The 15,681-nt window shown below is 42.0% G+C and overlaps 1 protein-coding gene across 1 annotated transcript in view; it reads right to left on the reverse strand.

Annotated features, from left to right (window-relative positions):
* LOC128696985 (RNA-binding protein MEX3B) overlaps positions 1–15,681 on the reverse strand; it is a 311,139-nt gene that overhangs the window by 9,189 nt on the left and 286,269 nt on the right. The window lies entirely within an intron of this gene.

Consider the following 15,681-nt stretch of genomic DNA (forward strand, 5'->3'; position numbering starts at 1 on the left):
GTGCCAATAACATGCATAGTATATATGTTAATGTAATGTTAGTATGCATGTTAGTCATGGAGAAAAGTATCAGAAGAGTAGAAGAAAAAACCAGCATGGTTTTTGAGATGGTAAATCCTGTCTAACAAAAATGATAGAGTTCTATGAAGAACCACAGTGTAAATCTTGCAAAGCGGCCAGAATGCTTACAGCACTTACAGTATGCTCCACTTTGTTGGATTGCCTGCCTCTCATCTCATCAATTGATATCTTCCAGAATAGAGCAAGAAAACTCGTCTCTCCCGCCTGCACAGATCTGTCATTACAGCAGAGCCTTCAAAACCGAAGGGATATGGGTGGCCAAAATTGTTCGCAGACAGCGAAAAGTGAGCTGCTACACAACAAGATGGGCAGACAACAGCAACTACACTCTGGCTGTACCCTTTTCAAGATCACTTTATCCGAGATCATTATTCTAAGGATGACTCGAGTCTGGAACATGTCTGTGCAACATAATGACACCAATGAAATATAGTCTGCTGACCAAATGAAACTGCTGCCCTGCTTCATTCTGTTTCCTAATTTTGTCTCATAATAAAATGACTAAAATGAGCTGATGTAGGTAACAGCTCTTAGCTTATAAAGGTAGGAACCATTAACTTAACCTTTTAAAACCCTTGTGTGAAAAGGAGAGAGGGGGGGGGGGGATAGGTAAACTGTGTATTTTTTATTGCAAGAAGGCATTGAACACAATACCCCACAAGAGACTTGGCAGGCAGAAATAACAGGGAAAGAACTAGAGAGAATCGAGGAATAATTAACAGGAAGGAAACGAGTTACTGTCCAGGTTTGTAGATGAATGGTTCAGAGAACCGACATGTTGATAAATTAGACACATGTGCAACTCTTGGGTATCTTTATTGAGGAAACGTTTCGCCACACAGTGGCTTCATCAGTCCATACATAGGAGAAACTTGAAGAACAGGAGAAGAATGAGGTAATCAGTCCCTCAACCTTGAGTTGATGTGTTCAGTCCATCAATCTTGATGGACTGAACACATCAACTCAAGGTTGAGGGACTGATTACCTCATTCTTCTCCTGTTCTTCATGTTTCTCCTATGTATGGACTGATGAAGCCACTGTGTGGCGAAACGTTTCCTCAATAAAGATACCCAAGAGTTGCACATGTGTCTAATTTATCTACTGTCCAGGTGGTGGTGTCAGAATGGGTGAGACAAGTGGGGGTTAAACAAGGATGAGTACTTGGTCAGTTTGCTGTACTTGTTAAATTAACAAAATGTGGGCCTGGATGCACTGGAAGACAAGCTGAATGTTGATATAGTGTACACTGATACTTGGCAGATGGTGCGAAATGCCTCCACTAACAGCAGGGGCGCGCCAAGTACACGAAGAGAGAACTTTTCAAGGTCCCAGACTCTTCAATGCCCTCCTTTCATGTTTAAGGGGAATTCCCATGAACCCAATGGATGCCTTCCAGAGGGAACTGGACAAGCTCAAATTAATTTCTGACCAGCCGGCCTGTGGTTCATACAATGGACTGCATGCTGCTAGCAGTAATAGCCTGGATGATTAGGTCTTGATCTACCAGACAGCCTGGTCTAGGACTGGGCCACAGGGGCAGTGATCTACAGAAGCATCTTTCAGATATTCTTCAGGACAAGTGTGGCTTTAGTGTGATAATACACAAAATGCACACAGAAGAAATAACTATAAAACTAGGCAGACGAATATTTAACTCCTTAATAAACAGAACCCAGATAGTAGTAGTAAGCAGAGAAGTCAAGAGGCTGCCACAGGGAAATGCTCTGCCACTCAAGGTACTATTCGTCTCTCTTCTATTCCTCATTCTTATATACGACACTGATAAGGACAAAAATCACTGCACACTAACATACTTGTGGATGACACTACAATTTTTATGGCATCCATCTAAGACACGAAATCTTGAAGTAGATGTAAATGAAGTCTTTTAGTGGGCCTCAGAAAATAAGGTGTTTAAAGAGGCCAAGACTTAAATGTTCCACCACAGAAGAATGGAGGAAAGGATTATAACAAAGCACAGGACAAACTCAAATCATTCAACAGAATGAAAGGTCCATTTGCAAACTTTCCCTCTAGGACAACTAGGAGGAGGTTTCTGGGGGGTCAATTTCTCTGACCTGGTCTGAGACCAGGCCTCCTGGAGATCAAGGCCTTGATACCACAATGAAAATGACAGCGTAGATAGCTAGAAGTTTCAAGAGGAAATGCTGAATCAATGATGATACTCTTTTTTTTCCAGGCCAGAATATTTCTGTATATTAAATTCCTTCAAGGCAGGAGAGATTACCAAGCTGGATAATATATATTCGATCAAGCATTTGAACCACTGGAAATGTTTCAAGCCTCAGACCATTCAGCATCTTACCAGAAGATATCAGAAACACAGGTGAACAAGTGTACAAGCCTTCAAGAGGAGACTGGACAAGTAACTTCACTGGACAAGTAACTTCACTGGACAAGTAACTTCACCAGGTGCCAGATCAACCACACTGTGGGGCAGTGGGCCTCCAGCAGCAACAGCCTGGTTGACCAGACAAGTACCAGAAGAGCCTGGCCCATGGCTGGGCTCAGATCAGCGAGACCCTCGAAACTCAAAGGTATATCAAACATTTATCACCTTTCACTGTATTTCTTGGAACACAGGAGATAAGAGCACATAATTTACATGTGAAAAAATGCTGGAGGGACTGGTCCCAAACCTGAACACTGAAATCACCTTGTATGACAAGACTTGGCAGACAATGAAAAATACCTTCAGTAAAAAGGCAAGGCTCAATGAGTACACTTAAAGCACACTTAACAGAAAAAGTGTTAAGACGAAGCATGGTCTGGGACTGGGCCATGGGACATTATCAGCAAAAACATTCATCAGGTATCCTTCAGGCCAACCACAGCCAACAGAAACTGGAAATTTGTAAATCCTATTCTTGGGGCATCTGCAAATACACCTCCACTGGGACAAACAAATAGGGAACTTGCATATACAACAGTCCGACAAAACGTCAAAATTTCCCGAATCAAGACATGCCACTCCAGGGCCTGCAAGTTCTCTAGCCCAAAAATATTCAGCAGTTCAGTAAATGAAGGACAATATCATGGTTCAAAACATCTGGCCTTCATGACAGGTACAAGGCCTCATTAATGTCAATCTGAACAAGCAAATTATAATCATACATCCTACAGGGATTTTTTGGTACCAGGCAGTGGAAAACAATGACAAGAAATGTATCACTACTTAAGGAGGCATGTTGGACTGGAATCAAGGCTAGTGGCAAGCTCATCAGAGCCACAGATACTAAGATAAACTAATAAGCCTCCCAGCACAGTAACTAGCAACACATCTTTTGTTTGCAAATGTAAAAACTCTCAAACCAAGGGAAAAAAAAAATTGATCATCAACGGTCTTCTCACGGAGTCGGATGAAACGTTACCCCACCCCCGTTTCACAAAGATTTGCTTAGAAGACTTATTTTAATAAAATATGGATTCCTGGGTATAACATGTTAGGTGCAACCCAAAATACAGGCCACAATGGGGGCAGTGGGTGGGTTGGCTAGCACGTTAAATGAGTCGCTCGTAAGAGCACCAAGTTATTGAACACCACATACGATGTAGTCGTAGTGTTGGCTGTCAATATCGAAAACCAGAAAGTAGTAGACGTGTTTGTGTATAAATCATTAGATACAACTTCCCAGAAGCAAGGACCAGCAACTGAGATGAGCATTTTCTTGAAAACCTACCAAACCCAGCTATAAATATTATTCCTTCGTGACTTCAATTGGAGACATCTTAGATGGAAGAATGTAACAAAGACTAACAGCAGAGTCCCTGGAGTTTATATGGGAGGAACAATATCATACAACAGAATTGAACCGACCAGACTAGGAAATTAACGATGGCAAACCTCACATGTGCCGCTCCGTCCCATTGTTTACCAGCCAGCCTCCGCGGTAACATCCAAGCATACACTCGGAATATTTCGTATTATTTTGACCATGGGCCCCAAGAAAGCTTCTAGTGCCAACCCTGTGGTAAAAAGGGTGAGAATTAGTATGGAAATTAAGAAAGATTTTAGGGTTTGGGGCTAACCCAATGCAACCTTTAAATTTGCCTTAAGCCAGTAGATTGCTGAACCGACCAGACTAGGAAATGCCCTAGTTTATATTTATGAAGAGGGAGGAATTTGTCCATGATATAATCATGTAAAAGACAAATCTCAGACCATAACATAATTAATGGTCAGAACAGAAATGTAATCAGTCATGATGGTGAATTCAGTTAATTAAATTTCAACAAGAACATCAATGGGGACCCAACAAATTGTGACCTTAACGAGAAACGCAGACGAAGAAGACACGATCACCACAGATGTAAACCAGTTTCTCAGGAGGATGGGATCAAGGGAGCTCTAAATAGGCTCCAAACACATGCCTATAAGGCAAAGATGCAAATTCGAGAGATTTTTACTTTCAATATAGCCAGACAATTCTCACTGGCATAATTCACTAATTGCACTAAATAACCACAGAAAACAATTTAAATCTGGTGCAGGTGACCATGCGCCCGCCTGGTGCGACCTCTACCATGTGAGCGCACATGCGATATATATATACATAATGTCGTGCCGAATAGGTAAAACTTGCGATTATGGCTTAAATAGCAACGCTCTTCTTGCCAAATAATGCAAGCGAAAATCTGTGCATGCAATAATTTAGCAAAAATTATTCCGAGCCTAAGTAAAAAACATATTTCATTGTGTTTATTATTAAATTATTGTAAACTTACCTAAAATATATTTAGATGAATTAGGCTAAATTAAATTGCACTTGTTATAAGAAGGTTTGGTACAAAATTCTTAATTTTTATGTTAACATAAATGAAAAAATATACGTACCTCTAAACGTATGAGAAAATTTTAGAAAGGATTTAATATTAAACGAGTCCTTGCTAACTGACCAGTTTTACCTATTCGGCAATTATACGTGTGTAGTGAGCAAGCGTGAGTGTGAGTAAAATATCCATCTTTGTACTATATCTCTCTTATTTATCTAGACAAAATTACAGGTAGCAAGACTAGCATTATACCTGTAACTAGTTTCAAGTGTTTTTCTACCCTTGCAACCTGGCCTGAGAGAAGCAATAGATCTTGTGTTACCACAGTTCCCCGAGAGTGCGTAGTGGCTACATCAATCTGCCATATACAGTGGACCCTCAGCCAACGATGGCATCAACTAACGTTAAATCCGACCAGCGATACATTTTAAAGCAAAAATTTTGCCTCGACTAGCGCTAAAAAACTCGACCAACACTATTCGTTCCATCTGAGACGCGTCCACTTCTGGCCAGTGTTTACAAGCCAGCCAGCCACCGCGGTTGTTTCCAAGCATACAATCGGAACATTTCATATTATCACAGCCTTTTTAGTAATTGCACCTGCAAAATAAGTCACCATGGGCCCCAAGAAAGCTTCTAGTGCCAACCCTACAGCAAAAAGGGTGAGAATTACTATGGATATGAAGAAAGAGATCATTGCTAAGTATGAAAGTGGAGTGCGTGTCTCCAAGCTGGCCAGGTTGTACACAAAACCCCAATCAACCATCGCTACTATTGTGGCCAAGAAAACGGCAGTCAAGGAAGCTGTTCTTGCCAAAGGTGCAACTATGTTTTCGAAACTGAGATCGGAAGTGATAGAAGATGTTGAGAGACTGTTATTGGTGTGGATAAACGAAAAACAGATAGCAGGAGATAGCATCTCTCAAGCGATCATATGTGAAAAGGCTAGGAAGTTGCACGAGGATTTAATTAGAAAAATGCCAGCAACTAGTGGTGATGTGAGTGAATTTAAGGCCAGCAAAGGTTGGTTTGAGAGATTTAAGAATCGTAGTGGCATACATATTGTGATAAGGCATGGCGAGGCTGCCAGTTTGGACCAAAAAGCAGCTGAAAAATATGTGCAGGAATTCAAGGAGTACATAGACAGTGAAGAACTGAAACCTGAACAAGTGTTTAATTGTGACACTGACAATGTTGTGAAACACTTTAGGAATGTCATAAAGGAACGGGAGGTACAGGCCTCTATGGACAGATTTGTGCGACAGAGATCCAGTGACTCAAGCTGGTCCTAGTGGCATTAAAAGAAGAAGGGAAGTAACCCCGAAAAAGGACTTGCCACCTCAAGTCCTAATGGAAGGGGATTCCCCTTCTAAACACTAAGACCATAAACACTCCCCTCCTCCCATCCCATCAATCATCACCAGATCTTCAATAAAGGTAAGTGTCATGTAATGTGCATGTCTTCTTCAGTTTGTGTGTATTAAAATTAATATTTCAGGTGGTAAAATTTTTTTTCAATACTTTTGGGTGTCTTGCACGGATTAATTTGATTTAAATTATTTCTTATGGGGAAAATTAATTCGACTAACGATAATTTCGATTAACGATGAGCTCTCAGGAACGGATTAATATCGCTGGTCGAGGGTCCACTGTATAGGCTACCTAACTGAAATTAGTTATCAGTCTCTTCCAAAAGTACAAAGGAAAAAAGGCAGTACAGAAGTAAAACGTGTATTAGAAAGCTGGTGAATTAGGAGGGATAGAAGTAGAGCAACCTTTACCTTTAATATACCTTTGAAGAGTTGAGAGAGAATATACTCTCTGAGCCCTGCCATGGGCCAGGCTCGTCTGGTGCTTGCCTGGTCAACTAGGCTGTTGCTGCTGGAGGCCTGCTGCCCCATATATCCATCACAATCTAGTTGATCTGGCACCTGGTGAAGATACTTGTCCATTTTCCTCTTGAAGGCTTCTACACTGGTTCCGGCCGTGTTTCTGATATCTTCTGGTAAGGTGTTGAATAGTCTGGGACCCCGGATGTTGATACAATGTTCCCTTATTGTCCCCACCGCACCCCTGCTCCTCACTGTGTTTATTTTACACTTCCTCCCAAATCTCTCACTCCAGTATGTTATGGCAGTGTGCAGATTTGGGACCAAGCCCTCGAGTACCTTCCAGGTGTATATTATCATGTACCTCTCTCTCCTCCGCTCCAGTGAATACATGTTCAAGACTTGCAGGCGTTCCCAGTAGTTTAGGTGCTTTACAGGCTCAATGTGAACCTTAAACGATCTCTATTTGTTCCGGCTCATATATTTCTTCTGCCTTGAACGGGGCCGTCAGCACTGAGCAATATTCTAACTGAGGGAGCACTAGTGATTTGAAGAGTGTCACCATCTGCATTATTTCCCTTGTTTTGAAAGTTCTCAATACCCACCCCGTCATCTTCCTGACTGTCGTGATCTTTGTCTTGTTAAATCAGATGCTGCCATAGTGAAGAGCTCTGTCCCACAAGGCACAGTACTCGCACCTATCCTGTTCTTTATTCTCGTATCAGACATAGACAGAGATGTAAACCATAGCACTGGATCATCTTTTGCAGACGATACTAGGATCTGCATAAGTGTGTCATCCACTGAGGACACGGCAAAGCTCCAAGAAGATGTAAACCAAGTTTTACAGTGGGCAACAGAGAACAATATGATGTTCAATGAAGACAAATTCCAACTTGAGGAAATAATAACTAGGACTGAGTATACTACAAACTCCAATCACACAATAGAGCGGACAAGTAATGTGAAGGACCTGGGTGTGGTAATGTCCGAAGACCTCACCTTCAAGGACCACAACAATGCCACTATCACATCTGCTAGGAAACTGATAGGATGGATAATGAGAACATTCAAGACAAGAGATGCTAGGCTAATGATGATCCTTTTTAAATCACTTATTCTTTCTAAGCTGGAATACTGTTGTACATTAACATCCCCATTCAAGGCACCTAAACTACTGGGAGAGCCTGGAAGCACTTGACTTGTACTCACTAGAGCGCAGGCGAGAGAGAGATCATAATCTACACCTGGAAGATTCTGGAGGGACTGGTCCCTAATATGCACACAGCAATCACTCCATACGAAAGCAAAAGACTTGGCAGGTGATGCAACATACCCCCAGTGAAAAGTAGGGGCATCACTGGTACACTAAGAGGAAACACAATAAGTGTCCAGGGCCCAAGACTGTTCAACAGCCTCCCACCAGCAATAAGGGGCATTACGGGAAAACCCCTGGTTTTCTTCAAGAGGGAGCTGGACAGATACCTAAAGACGGTGCCTGATCAGCCGGGCTGTGGTTCGTACGTTGGATTGCGTGCGGCCAGCAGTAACAGCCTCGTTGATCAGGCCCTGATCCACTGGGAGGCCTGTCGTGGACCGGGTTGCGGGGGCGTTGATCCCCGGAATGCCCTCCAGGTAAAAGAAAGGTCTGCTGCCATTATTCCTAGGTCTTTTACGTGTTCCTTACGTTCTATTTGGTGACCCTCTTGAGTTTTGTATATAGTGCTCCTTTTGAGTTCTTCATTCTTTCCATATCTAAGCAGCTGGAACTTATCACCACTGAACGTCATGTTTTTCTCCACTGCCCACTGGAAAACCCTGTTTATGTAGCCTGTACTTTTTCAGTGTCCTCTACCGTACTGACTTCCATGCTTATTTTAGCGTCATCTGCAAATGATGATACAAAAGTGTGCCGGGTGTTTTTGTCTGTCTGCTGTGAGGCTGAGAAACTGCAGAGGTGCCAGGACAGTGCCTTGGGGCACTGAGCTTTTGACCTCGCTGATGCTGGATCTTGCCCTGTTCACTAGTTTTTGCATTCTGTGTGTTAGGAACCGAAAATCCATCTGCCTACCTTCCCCGTAATGCCCATGGCCTTCATTTTGTGCGCTATCACTCCCTTGGCCGTCTTCCAATGCCTCCGTAATTCTGTCATAATGGTTCAGCAGCTGTGACGGACATGATCGTTCTGCTCTAAAACCATGATGGTTCGGGTTATGTTGGTTGTGCTGGTCCATGAAATTTGTAATCTGCTGTCTAATCACTCTCTGGTCCATGAAATTTGTAATCTGCCGTCTAATCACTCTTTCAAAGATTTTTATGATGCGAGAAGTTAGGACTACTGGTCTGTAATTTTTAGCTAGTGCTCTACTACCTCCCTTATGCAAAGGACCTATGTCTGCACTCTAAGGCCTCCAGTATTTTGCCTAGATCTAAGCTCTTTCTCCAAAGAATACCGAGGGCTAGTGCTAGTGGTACTTTGCACTTCTTTATAAACAGAGCATTCCATGAATCTGGTCCAGGTGCTCAGTGAGTGGGCAGGTTTGCCATTTCTTTAGTACATATCCCATAGTTTTTGAAAATGTCAGTTAGTTGGTGCGAGTGGCCTTCTGGAGTGAAAAATATTTCTGCATTTTCTACTGTGCTGTCATTTAGTGGGTTGCTGAACACTGACTCGTACTGTCCTTTTAGGATTTCACTTGCCTCCTGTTTGTCGTAAGTATACGAGTCTCCTCTCAGTAGTGGTCCAATTCTACAGGTAGTTCTTACCTTGGATTTTGCGTAGGAATAGAAATATTTTGGGTTTCTTGCAATATTCTGTATGGCCCTTTGTTCCCTTTGTACTTCTGTGAGGTATGACATCTAAGTTTTTGCTCTAATTCAGTGATCTCTCTGATAGACTAAGCAGACTATCAGAGATATCACTGAATTAGAGCAAAAACTTAGATGTCATACCTCACAGAAGTACAAACGAAATAAACACAGATTGAAAGAAAAAACTACATTCATGTTCATGTAGATTTGCCAGGATGGGTCCTGGCCCAAGTCTCTTCCATGTGGTGATCCAGCAGTGGCTCCCGAAGGAGTGTCGGAGTTTGTACAAGTGATGTACCGTTTACAGCCCAATGGCAGGGGCAACCATATAACAAGGGCACGGCGAGTCTCCTTCAACCCAAGCAGTGTAGCAGTTAGGTACAATCGTCGTCGATGCCCTGAAGTTGGATTACAGCACCTGGCGTCAGGGATGGTGTTCTAGCTGGTATAAGGCTTTCAACTCAAAAGCTCTGCTCCACCTGAGCCACTCCCGGTACCCAGGCAGCAGACTCATAACATTACATTGAAAATTATTTGTTAAAATCTTGATGAATTTAATGAGCTATATAATGAAACGGTGAACCTGAACACTGAGATACGAGTATATAAGATGGAAATGAAAAGGCAGAAGCAAGGTGTAGAAAAGGGTTTAAGTTGCTTGAGAAAAGTGTGTGTGGTGTGGAGAGGGTGAACACTAAATATACATCATGAACATTAACGAACAATTTTTCTGTCTTGACTTAGGTTCGTAGTATTTCATGAGCAAATGCGAGGGATTTGCTATAATTAATGATATTGGTTAGTGATAACCGAATGCAATAAGAGCCAACTAAAATGATGTTATATACAATGGTGTATCAGCTATGAAGTGTGCCGTTAAGTAAATGGACACAGGTGTAACTAATGCAACATTTTATTGTGGCTATGTTTAGCTCTCCAGGACCTTTGTCAAGCAGGCCTGACATTAGTTGCATCTGTGTCCATTTACCTAACATTGTCGGTAATTCTACCATTATTACCATGAAGTGTACTGTATGACGGTATTGTGGAAAATATTTTAATCTTCCTAAGCTATAGTGCCTAATAGGTGTTTAATGTGTCGATATGGGTCGAAAAATGTATTTGAAAATGGACTAGAACCAACAGGAAAGCTCTGCGCTTGCGCTGATGGGCAGGAGAGAGGTCGAGACGGGGCATGAGTGAGCGGGAGTGTTTGGAATGGAATTAAGAGGCTGTGAAAACATGGGACCAGGAAATTGGCGTTCACGGCAGCCTAAGGATTAATATAGGCCTCACTTCATAATAGGAAGTGTCGTAACTGTCCCTGGTGAAGAGTGAGGAAATGTGATTGACAGGACCGCTGTAATAAGTGAATAATAGTAGGACCGGTGGTGACTGGCACGTCGCCATGGAGTGTGTCCCGGGGAAAAATACCAGCAATTTAATCATCATTCATCGGTCTCGGATCTTAATGGAGTGGCCTCCAATGTGTATAATAATTATGAGACATTAAACCGTATGGTGGGCTAAGAAGTAATCAGTGACAATAACACTAAGTTAAGAGATTGTGTGAAGTGAAACGAGTCGCTGTTCTCAGAGTGAGCATCTGTTTACCTCGTGGTTCCTGTCTCGAGGATAGTGAAGTTTTTATGGAGTCACGACTTCTAAACCAGGACAAACCAACGGATACCTTGTCCTGCTGGAATAAGAACCGTGTCGGTGTAGCAGGACATCGAAATGAGATGGTGAATGGAGGAAATAAGGAGCATCAATCACCCACAGTTAACCCTTTGACTGTCGCGGCCGTATATACATGTATACGTTTTACGAGGTGCCGTGTTTGACGTATATATACTCAAATTCTAGCGGCTTCAAATCAAGCAGGAGAAAGCTGGTAGGCCCACATGTGAGAGAATGGGTCTGTGTGGTCAGTGTGCACCATATAAAAAAATCCTGGAGCACGCAGTGCATAATGAGAAAAAAAAACTCGGACCGTTTTTTTTTAATTAAAATGCCGACTTTGTGGTCTATTTTCGTATAGTATTTATGGTTATATTCTCGTTTTCTTGGTCTCATTTGATAGAATGGAAAACATATTACAGAAATAGAGGTGTTTTTGATTGATTTTACTATAAAAAGAACCTAGAAATGGAGCTCAAAGTAGGGGAAATGTTTGATTTTTGCCAATGTTCAAAAGTAAACAAATGATGCCATTGTCCAATAAATGTCCAACTAGCCATTCTAATATGCAGTCATGAATGGGTTGATGTTATTTATACAGTTATTACAGCATTGCAGTAGTCTGCATAATAGTAAGTCTAATATTTTTTGTTTGAATAAAAATTCAAAATAGAAAGCAAGAGTAATATCAGAGGGGCCTGGAGACGTGACTGATGAACAAAGAAAACGTTATTTTAGAGCCAGGAATGTCTACATTGTTCATTCTGGACCTTATTTTGAAATTGTCATATTTTTTAGTTTTCGTGAAATTGGCCAAATTGCAAATTTCTGACCACATTATTAGGTAGTTGAAATCAGTAAATGGGCAGTTTCTTGTACTCAATCGATAGAAAAAATGAAGTTCTAAAGAAATAGCTATGAGTTTGGGCGACTGGAACAATGGAATTAGCCGAAAATAGGGCTCAAAGTGGGCGAAATCGCCGATTTGTAAACAGCGCCGAGGTCGCTAACTTCGTGAGAGCATAATTCCGTCAGTTTTCCATCAAATTTCGTTTTTTTGGTGTCATTACAATCGGGAAAAGATTCTCTTATCATTTCATAAGAAAAAATATTTTTTTTTTTAAATTCTGCGACACCAGGAGACACCTCAGGATTGGGGGTTGCGACAGTCAAAGGGTTAAGTAACACTTCTAGTTATGAACATCAAAATGGTATAAAATACCGACAGGTTGGTAGGTAAGACACAAAGGCAACAGTTAGGCAACTTTATTCCGAAACGTTTCGCCTACACAGTAGGCTTCTTCAGTCGAATACAGAAAGTAGGCAGGAACAGTAGAGATGTGAAGACGATGTAATCAGTCCATCACCCTTGAAGTCGTAGAATTTGAGGTTGTCAGTCCCTCAGCCTGGAGAGTTCAGTTCCATAGTCAGGAACTATCTGAAGATCAAGCGACAGTGCGGAGACTTAAATACTGTCGGAAGGAGAGGTGCATAGTAGTAGTAGTAGTAGTGAGAATGTAGCCACTGATAGGTCAGGTCCCTCTCAGATCCAACAGTTCTCACTGACCTATCAGTGGCTACATTCTCACTACTACTACTACTATGCACCTCTCCTTCCGACAGTATTTAAGTCTCCGCACTGTCGCTTGATCTTCAGATAGTTCCTGACTATGGAACTGAACTCTCCAGGCTGAGGGACTGACAACCTCAAATTCTACGACTTCAAGGGTGATGGACTGATTACATCGTCTTCACATCTCTACTGTTCCTGCCTACTTTCTGTATTCGACTGAAGAAGCCTACTGTGTAGGCGAAACGTTTCGGAATAAAGTTGCCTAACTGTTGCCTTTGTGTCTTACCTACCACTTCTAGTTATAGCAGACTGATACTGGCCAGTTAGGTATGTTGTAATTGGATAGGTTGCGGGTGATCCAGCTACATCAAGTGACCACCAGAGAATATCTGGTAAGTGGTGGGATTATATACAAGTGTTTTTCCTTGATGGATATATCCATGTGTAACCTACTCCCCCCCCCTTCATTTAGTTAAACAAATATAATCTATACAGTCCACAATTATTTAGTAGCGCCGTACTTCTGGGTGCTATCCAATTTATACTGGTCTCGGATAGATATGGATAAGATTGTGAGGCCGAAGGGACCACCTGCAGTGACCAGGGGTGGTTAAGTTTTCTCACATGTCTACACGGGGTGACTACGGTAAACAATATGGTTGTTGTCTCCCAATGAGATTACTCGTATGCTAGTAATGTTGAGGTACATACAGGTAACTCCCTATAAATTTTTCCATAGGTATGTTCACTGGAAGAACTGAGTAACGTTACCTTCTATAATATCAAAATATCAGGGAATTGCGCCCCCCCCCCTTCTCGGATCTAGACCAATTACCTCTTGATTCCCCGGGTGCTGCATGACCCTCATGGGTTTCGTACTTCCCCATGAATATGGTGGGCATCCTGGTGTTGCACTGTCCATGTTGGCGACGCAAGCAATGGCGCAAGCACTAATGGAGGTAAATGCAAGGGTAAAAATTTCTATGTGCGCTAAAGTTTGCTTCATGTTTCCACACGCAGGAATGTTGGTGCGCCCGAGGCGACCATCAAGACAAAGGCGCAAATAAAAAAAAAAAAAAAAAAAAAGGCATGACTTCCACCTTACATGATACTAACACCATTTGCAACATACATAAAGCGAGGAAATGCTGGTAACTCTTATCGAAACGCTTTTTCGGTAATTGAACGGACACGGGTAGCAGGTTTAATTAAGACCTAGCCCTGACTACCGGCAATACACCTGACCACCACCCAGTTTACGACTCTCAGACACTGTCTGCCTTCTATGTGCGGCATTCTTAGATTTATATCCAGCCTCAAATGCCCATGAAAATTAAAATGCTACCGTGTTGTAATGACTACAGCATGTAGACTTGCGAGGCAGTAACAACGGCCTGGCAAGCACTCAACAAGGAAGTCTGGTCGCAGGTCAGAGTGGGAGGCTAAAAGAATTTTCCTTGCATCTCGTATAGCTTATTTTTATCCAAATTAATCCTCTTGAGTATTTTGTTATGATCATGTCCTCCCCCTGGTCCCTCGCAGTATTTCCAGTTTGAGATCTAAGTTCTCCTCAGTTCCTGCATTAATCTTGTTGCAAACCCTTCAGTCTTCTCCAGTTTCTTATATACTTTATGAAGTGTGTGATTCCAATATTAACCTAAGATGCATTGTGAATAATGTCGTAAATGAACCTTTGTTCAGGTCTTGAACTGTCTTGCATATACCACTGATGCTACGTGATTTGTTTGTACTTCTAGTAAAAATATTTGGATGTTTTAACAATCCTACGTTACCGGTCTATTCCAGTTTTCAAAACCTTCTTTGGTTAATTTACCAGTCTTATCATGTAAGAACAAGTCAATACAAGATGGAATCCATTAGCGTTCATCGATTACCTTTATCTTGGATTTTTGCCTAACTTTATCTGGCTCCTCCAGTGAGTAAGCCAAGTCACTGTCCAACTCATAATACATTAACTTTACAGCCATTAGTATGGCAAACAGTTCCGTTTATAGTCACTGATCTCAGACAAGATGCAGATACCCTGGGCTACTGATCCTGGTCACGGGCTACTCCGGCAGCTGGCCCTGGGCTGCGGGAATAAAACTCTCGAAACCCGTCAAAGGTACGTGGAAGACGAGAAATGGCGTCCCTCAGCCCTGACGGTAGTGGTTATATCATCACAGACAACGGAGCACGCTGCCGCCCAAAGCCCATTCACCTCTCAACACCCTCACTGTGTATACATTAGTTTTTTGTTTTTCCACTGAGGCAGCCTCCGACTCATTCAGTTTATTGAGTCTTGTTTACTGGGTTCCATTTGTTATTAAACTTCCTTAACAGAGCCCAGAGAGTAGTTAAGTAAAATCTGAGACTACCTCAGTGAAAAGCTGTTCCTCAAGGCAAGGTACTCACCCCCCAACTATTTCTAAGTCTTATATCCGACACTGACAAGGACATACATTATAGCACCGTAACATTTGCTGACGACACACTAATAGAGTGGTATCCGTCGAAGACACCGTTAATCTACTGGTGGATATAAATTAAGTCTTCCAGTGGGCCTCGGACAACAATATGATGTTTAATGAAGAAAAGTTTCAACTGTTTCGCTAAGGAAGAAGGGAGGAAATAAAGACTAACGGAGTACAGGACAAACTAATCATTCAATAGTTCCAAAATCCCATGTGAGAGACTACGAAATAATGATATCCAAAGATCTCACATTCAAGGATCACAACAAAGTTGTCATTGCTACAGCAAGGAAAATGATAGGCTAGATAACTAGTACCTTTCAAGACAAGATACCGAGCCAATAATAATGCTTGTTCTCTTCAGGCTGGAATACTACTGACGGCCTCCAAGAGACTGCCGAGCTGGAAAACGTGGAGAGAACTTTCACTGCTCTTATG

Source organism: Cherax quadricarinatus, chromosome 31 (genome assembly GCF_038502225.1).
Source record: "Cherax quadricarinatus isolate ZL_2023a chromosome 31, ASM3850222v1, whole genome shotgun sequence".
In the NCBI taxonomy this organism is placed as follows: domain Eukaryota; kingdom Metazoa; phylum Arthropoda; class Malacostraca; order Decapoda; family Parastacidae; genus Cherax; species Cherax quadricarinatus.